The sequence below is a fragment of the Lactuca virosa genome, chromosome 3 (genome assembly GCF_052849685.1).
Source record: "Lactuca virosa cultivar CGN04683 chromosome 3, Lactuca_virosa_CGN04683_v6, whole genome shotgun sequence".
In the NCBI taxonomy this organism is placed as follows: Eukaryota; Viridiplantae; Streptophyta; class Magnoliopsida; order Asterales; family Asteraceae; genus Lactuca; species Lactuca virosa.
In genome coordinates, this window is record NC_136428.1 from 111418766 (window position 1) to 111427175 (window position 8410).

The window sequence follows — 8410 nt, forward strand, 5'->3', positions numbered from 1 at the left end:
GGTTTGGGGGTGTGACATATATATATATATATATATATATATATATATATATATATATATATATATATATATATATATATATATATATATATATATATATATATATATACCTAAAGGTTCATTTAAAACCATTGTATTTTTTTTGAGACATGGGGACGCAATTGTAGTCCGTCATTTTGTAGACCAAAAATAAAAAAAGAAAATTCTAAAATGCAAAATAAATGAAAATAAAATAAAAAAAAGATAGTATTAATTTCGCCATGGTTTATATCCAAAATAAATAAATAAATAAATTACCGTCTTTTATAAATATATATGAAATATGTAACAAAATTTTACATATCCTATTCTAATAAATGAATAGTTTTAATCTTATTTTGCCAAGTGTCACTCTAATACAACTTCTCATTAATATTATGTCATGTGTCATGTAGATATATTAGGCAACTTATTTCAAAATTCAAATTTATATTTTCTAATTATATATTAATTTTGAAGTTATAATAACTTTAAAAATTTGATATATCTCTTAATTAATAATTTATTTAAAATAATTGATTAATAATTATAAATTTTTATTATGAAAGTTTAATTAATTTTATAACCCGTGGTTCTCACGGGTTATAACATAGTAATAATATATAACATATTCTAACGATTCTATTAGATTATTAGATTATTAGAATATTTTAACACTTCTATTTAAATATTTACGGTATAGAATATTAAAATATTCAAAAAAATCTAATTTTTTTCATACAATGTAAAAAGAAAGACTAAACTGCACAAATGGTTCTTGTGGTTTGCTCAAAATTCTCACTTTGGTTCAAAAATGTTTGGACTAGCACCACAGGTCCAAAGTTTTTATTTTGTTTCGAGTTTGGTCCAACTTTGAAATTTTTATTAATGACGATTTTGCCCTTACTTTTTATTTTTTAGTTGTTTTTTTATTTATTTAAAAACATTTCAGAATTTTCGTAATTAAAAATAAAACAAAAAAGAAAATATTACCCCTATCCCTACCCCACCCTCCCCCTACTCTTTCTCATCCCACTACCAGTTATGCTATCACCACCACCATCACTGTCAGTCACCACCACCACCACTGTCAGTCACCACCACCACCGCTACCACCACTGTTGGTCACCAACAACTGCCACTGCCACCTCCGGTCACCACCAACATAATAACAACATAATTTTTCCATATCTGAATACCAAAACACTCATATAATTCCAGATCTATAATTTCAAATTAAAACTCAAGAACTACCACCACTATCTGATGAATCCAAACATATTTTTTCCAGATCTGAAAACTCAAACATTACATTTCCCTTATCTGTAACCTCAAAATCAAGAACAATCTTTGTAAACCTATTTGTGGATGTCATCTTCTTCCTCCAAGAAACCCTTATTTCAGCGTAGATGCACCTTCTTTTTCTATGGTGGTCGTCTGGCGAGAAGAAGATAATAGAGAGAGATGGAGAACGACTCTAGGGCGGAGAAGACGTGCAAAACCTGATCGTCATCGAAGGTTGCTTCAACCTTCAGTAGGTCCGATCTGAAAACCCCAATAAACATCAAATCGTTCGTAAGCGCCTCCTCCAACCACTATTCCTTCTTCATTTGATCTATTCCGATTCTTTGTAAGTCACTGTTACAGTCAGATGATTCGAGGAGCTTCACAAATTAGGGTTTCAGCCGCCACCCTTCTAGTTTCTAGGGTTTTAGACGTCGTTTAGGGTTTCAGACAAAAATCTCATGAAGAACAGATCTGGGTAACACCTTACATCGATGCTTGAACACAATCTCTGTCACCGCTTCTTTTTTCGACCTTCCTCGATCTGTTGATACCCTATGTTTCCTTCTTCTTCGAGCTTCATCTCTGAAAATCGAGCTACTACTGTGGGATGAGTTTTTAGATATGAAGAGGAGGAGGGTTTTCAGATTGATATATCTGAAGAAAGTTTTCAGACTTCACCGACGTAGATCTGTGCTCGTCTGAGGACATCGGAGACCTGAGCTGACCTGAGCTTGTGACTGAAGACTACTGTTGGAGAGATGAGGCAAAGAGGCGGAGAAGAAACATATCTTAGATCTGGTTTTGGTTTGACGAGAGAGAGAGAGAGAGAGAGAGAGTATTTTATTTTTGTTTTATTTTTAAATGTTTTCTAATTACTGTAATAAAAGAAAAATATAAAATAAAATAATAAATGGCAAATCCGTCATTATAAAATGTTTCAAAAATTTTGGACCAAACTCGCAACAAAATGAAAAGTTTGGACCTGTGGTGCTAGTCAAAACTTTTTTGGACCAAAATGGCAATTTTGAGCTAACCACAGGGACCATTTGTGCAGTTTTGTCAAAAAGAAAAGGTAAGTTTTGAATCTATTGATGACAAACAACGACAGACAAACGGCGAATGCATTTTCAAACGTCTTTAACATAAGTAAGAAACTCTTTGTCCTTCTGAAGAATGATCATTTCTTCTTCTGGCAGTTGCACATGTGCCATAATACCATCTCCAGATGCAGTATCCATCAAAACGATAACATTATTATTCACCTTTGGAAATCGTATTCTTACTTCTACTGGTTTACCCCATCCGAAATCCACTTCATAAAATGGAACCCTACACACACTTGTAATATAATACAGATCACCATGTAAGGTTGATATTGCGTTTGCAAACTTTTGAACTAATTCTTGCTAATCTTTTATTCCTTCAAGTTCCATTTTTGCTTTCCTTATCCTAGCAATCACCTCACCCAATTTGATTTTACCGGAATCGTCCATTTTTGCTACCCCATACATAGATAAGTTACCTGCTGCTGTTTCAGGATAGTTTTCAACAAATTTGTTCCTCATGTTCACTGTTATAGTCAAGTTTGATGGCTTTAAAGAACCTGAACTTGTTGTAGCTGCACTAACTGCGTGTTTAAATAGTAGAGATGTCACCACTTCGATCAAGTAAAGAAAAGTTATGAGTTTTGACTTTTGAGGTGTAGAGGTGTTGGGGAAGATGGTTTAATGGTTTCTTGAGATATGATTGTGTGAAATTGCCTAATCCTTCCAAATCTTTGGAGCTTTGTCATCATCTTGTTTATTATTAATAATCGACAAGATTGCTAAGTAATATGGAGATGTAAACATGTATACGTCGTTATATATATATAGGGCCCTAATTAACTGAATGGCGGCAAAATGAGAAATAATGGCCATGAAAAAAGTCAAATGTTGCGTCTTGCACCACTTAATTGTTAATGCTAATTGATTTGGCTTACATAATTTCTTATATAGTTATGGGCTATATTACGTAGGATTATTAAATATTAATGACTGTTTGAATGTTTCTAAGTGATATCTTGATTCATTATTTTTATTTCATTTTGGTTATTGTTATGGTCCGAGTGATCATTAATTCAATTCTTTAGGGTTCATCATTCAAATCATCACCTGTATTAATTTGTTGAGTTTTCATTTGTTGCTATATATTTGAACGATTGATGATTTCTTAATTTGTTAACTTCTTTTTTATGCATTTAGTGGATGATTTAGGATTATATTGTTATATGATTATTTCTTTAGTGTGTAAATTGTAGTTGTAATTGTAAGCTTATAATATAATTTATCACTTTTATGTTTTCGTATTAGTAGATTGCAGGGGAGAAAAATAAAAAATTATACTTGCTGCTAGCTATAGGACTATATATATATATATATATATATATATATATATATATATATATATATATATATATATATACACACCACATTTTAATTGGGTTTTCTCCATCCAATAAGGAATGGGTTGTTCTATATTTAATTAACTAGAGAATTACAAAAACATGTCAATTGATTCATTTACTCACTTGTGATCTGAACACTAATATATTGTTGAAACAAAATTATTATAAATTAAAAAACTATAATCTAAATAAATAAATAAACTTAATTAAAAATTAAAAAATGATTAATAAATATAACCGGAATCTCTTTTAGTATAAAAAATTATGTTACTAAGGTTAACCATTACAGATCCTCTAACATCAAAGTCATCTTCCTCTCATATTCTTTAATTGCGTTTCAAAAAAGTTATACACAGTCAATACCACCCTATCACTATTCACCTTCATTCTTCTAAACATCATATATGATATAACTAAAAATATAGTATATATTTATATAGAAAGTTAGAAACCACTCTACTCTTGTTCAATACACCAAACATTCAATACCTTCTTGGAGCAAATCCCTCTTTGGGTCTAGCCCTTTTAGCTTTCTCAACTTCCTTAAGAACAGCAGCATGCTTTGTACCCCTAAGATGAGCTGCCATTACAATACCACTGGAGCAAGATGCATGACAAATCTCACATAAAAATGGAGTGGCAACATTTTCCCCCCTTTTCTGCAATTGTTGTATATTGTTTTTGTGTCTCCCACTATTCGCATGATCCTTCAATTGAACAACTGTACAAAATGTTATCTGACAAATCTTGCAAACAAGTCCGATTGTCGGTTTTTTCGGTTTTATGCCACTTGTAGATGGCTCTTTTCTCTTTAAGATTGTTTGACTCGTGGGATGAACCTATATGTATATTTGTACTTGTTAGTGTCTGATGTGACACACTCCTTTTTTTTTTTTTGTATGTAAATGTTAATCGATAAAAGAAAATGAAAAAAATTAGGCTTATAAGATCTCACTTGGGAAGGTGGCAAAGAATTAGATGTGACTCGGGATTGGGAAGGTAGCAAAGGATTTAAGTTATTGAGTTGCTGGTTTTTCAAGGCCTCCATTTTATGTCGATATTCCATTTCTCTTTTTAGAGCAAGATCCACAGGCATTACATTATGCAGTGTAACCATCTCGTCATCCATTTTTGCTACACATTTCAACATATACATATAAATTAACTACAGGTTTTTACTGGTTTATTTACAACCGGTTCCCAGTTGACTCGTTTTCAAAACACTGTGAAAACTATGTCCATCACAATATTATAATAACTTTAGCACAAACTCCAAATGAAACCAAATTAGCACCAAAAACATAAAATTCAAACAGAAACAGAAAAGCCATTGTCAAATAATCAGCATACTTGGTTTCGAAACAAAAACTGAAATAAAGCCATTTGTAGTTTTCATCGCCAAGTTATCATAATTCTATCATCAGTAGACCACAACAGAATGTAGTTTTCGTCTCTAACTTTGATCAATAAATTCATTATACAATGTATGCTTATTTTCTACGTAAAATCATATGACATTTAACCATTTGGTTGACAAAATCCTTTTAAAAGAGCAGTAGAGGTGTATCTGTGTTAAATGTGTATGAGAGTGTGATACAGGGATGTTCTGTAATGCGTAATGAACAATAATTTTAGCTCTGAAACAAAATCCACTGGAAGATTTAGAAGTTCTGAAACAAAATCATGATCGGCTAAGTTCACAAAAGAGTGGAGAAGGAGGAACCGAGTAAGGGATTTAGGGAGGATCGAGGATATTACCTGCACAGAGTCAATGAGAAGGATGAACGGAAGAGAGGCAGCAGTCGACGCGACGGTCGGACAGCTACGATGTGCGAAGAAGAAAGAACTGAATCGGGGAGCCAAGCCAAGGGGAGAGGAGAGTGTGAGATTACTAATTAGATTTAGGGATTTGGGCTAGAAGGTTCTAGAGGGCAATAACGTAATTTCATATATGAGTGATACTGACAATCACTGTATTTTTTTAAGCAAGAACCAATTCTAGTTTTTTTAATTTCAAATAACTGACTACTACATCCATCGGTCCACCATTTTGAAACCGGCTTTGAGATAGTTCCTCACGGGGATTGGATTTGTGGGTATTGTGAGTCGAAGAAATCTGGGAAGAAATTAGCATTACCACTTTACCAGCTAAAAAAAGGGAACAAGACGGTGTATAGCTACTTTCTTTCCGACTAAAGTTGTTAAAATTGAAATTTCATCTTAGATCGTTTTACGTTTTGTAAGATCGTAACCATAACATTAGATTTAACTTTTAAAGCATTAAACATAACTGTTGTTGCTACAAATTGCAAAAAATATGAAGAATTATCAAAAGCATAAAAAGAAACACGACAGTCTTGATCACATACAACTAAATAAGACCATATAAAGAATAATTCAAGATGAATAGACTTAATTGATGAAGTGATAATACTCAATGATACCTTTTACCTTTAACAATATGTGATGCTTAATTTCAAGTTGCATGGACGACTTTTTGAAGTTCGTCTATATAATAAACATTAAAGAGGTATGATTGGATTAGGTTAAGATCTTAAGATCCTAGTATCTAAGTATAAATCTTGCTTTAAATATAGATCCTACATGATTGTTTCACTTGAATGCAAAATCTAAACCAGAATGTCAAAAAAACAAAAAAACAAAAAAAAAAAAAAAATCTTTTTTATAATTAAATTGTTTCAACAAGAAATTTCTAATTAGTTAAAACTAATAATAGTCATCAATAACATAAAATCGACAAAAATAATATGTTTGCTTTGATAAAAAGTTATTGTGTGAATAACGATGGTGACAATTTTTATATAAAAAAATGTCCAAATAAGTTATTTTAAAATTAATTAATCATATATTAAAACACCCGTAAGCCGAATGTTTTAACCAACTTAAAATCATTTTTTTTAATAATCAAAACCATGGTTATGGGAAATAGGTCCCAACCAACGTCAAAGTTTAAAGTAAATTTTTTAAAGGTAAAGAGTGTAACAATCTAAAGGCCAAACATAAATTTAAAAGCAAGCCACTACATGACATTCTAAATGTCCAAGTATCATCCTTCATCCTCATCCTCAAATGATCATGAATACATATCAAAATACATAATTTAAGCTTGAAAATTCTAGCGAGTAATAACGATAGGTCAACATCTTTAAAGTTGAAGATGCCACTTAGATATTATAGATGAAATATTTAGAAATCGTCATATAGATATTATTCTCATAATAGGGAAAAACAAGAGAAAAAGTAGCATTTTGCACAACGTCATAGTCATCATCGGTGGTTCGTCGTATGTCATCATTTGTTGGTTAAGGGTATTTGTCATTCATCATTAAAGAGAAATTGTCATTCCTCATGAAGAGGGAATCATTATTTTTCATTTGTAAAACATGATTAAAACACCAACACGTCATATAATAAGTGCAATGCTTATGCTTCTAAATCTCAACCCAGATTATCTCAACTCCAACCTCACATGCAGATCAATGAAAGGAGAATTTGTCCAAACATTGATGTCACATTTGTCAAACATCACTCGTAATGAAGGCATGTTGCCAAACATCACATAAGTGGACCGTTATAACTAGGATAATGTGCCCAACCATTACACAAGATCCACATACAAGGTAGCTAGCCTCATATACAAGTGGAGGACATCTAGAACACAGCCACAACATCATTTTCTTTATTGGTTCTTGTGATCGTCGTTAATGATCCCTCAGGTCATAAACACATCCTAGATGCACACAAGTTTATAAGTGAAAATCAGGTGCAAAAGAAATTATAGTTGTCCCTTTTTATCATAACACATTTTTCAAAAATATATATACTTTTCATGCAATGCAAAGCCAATACATATAGTATTACATATTTACATGTAGTACATAAGGAACACAATGTATTACATGTAATACATAAGGAACACAACATTTAAAAATCATAAAGAAAATATGGACATGTATTTTGGTATGTACTCACCTCTAGTTTTGGTAAATATATAGCACATGACTTGTGCGCCTACTATTCACCTATAAGTAAACATAGGTCTTACTATTTACTCCCTAACCTACTTCATGGTCTAAAAGCCTTCAAGATATCATTCCATACCATACTCATAATCATCACCAACAATGGTGATGTTTATATACATCCTTACCATTCAACAACATCTTTTATCAATTTATGTGATTAATTAGGTTTTGTTGGTTATCATTCAACTTAATTTGGAAATTCCCATGAAAATACATCAAGGACAATCCCTAGATAAGTTAGAAACTCCGATGAAACTAACCTGTAGGTTGATCGTACATCAGCAAGAACAAGTTTTCCCCTTTTCTTTCTTCTCGGCATCGCACACTCCCGTCTCTCCGATCTCCCGCTCCTCTTCACTTTCTCTCTCTTGGCGGCTTAGATACTCTAGGGTTAAGATAGTGTACGTATGTATTGCGCAAAACGCGATTGCATATGGAGGCAAAGAAGGCAAACCAGAAGCTGCAAGTATGGGTTTGCGTCGCATATTGTTAAAAAAAAAAAAAAAAAAAAAAAATTACACTTATGGCCCCTGTACTATTCCCTTAGTTGCCCTACAATCGCTTTATGAAAAAAAAAATCCTTTTAAATAAAGAAACACCATTGAACATTTGA

General features: G+C 32.0%; 1 long non-coding RNA gene across 1 annotated transcript; it reads right to left on the reverse strand.

The window, feature by feature from the left end:
• Positions 1-3975: 3975 nt before the first annotated feature.
• Positions 3976-5660, reverse strand: LOC145162537 (uncharacterized). The gene is made up of 3 exons (XR_013739163.1): positions 5510-5660; positions 4707-4885; positions 3976-4590 (listed from the first exon to the last, which is right to left on the reverse strand). It is a non-coding gene; the product is annotated as an uncharacterized LOC145162537 (long non-coding RNA).
• Positions 5661-8410: the final 2750 nt, after the last annotated feature.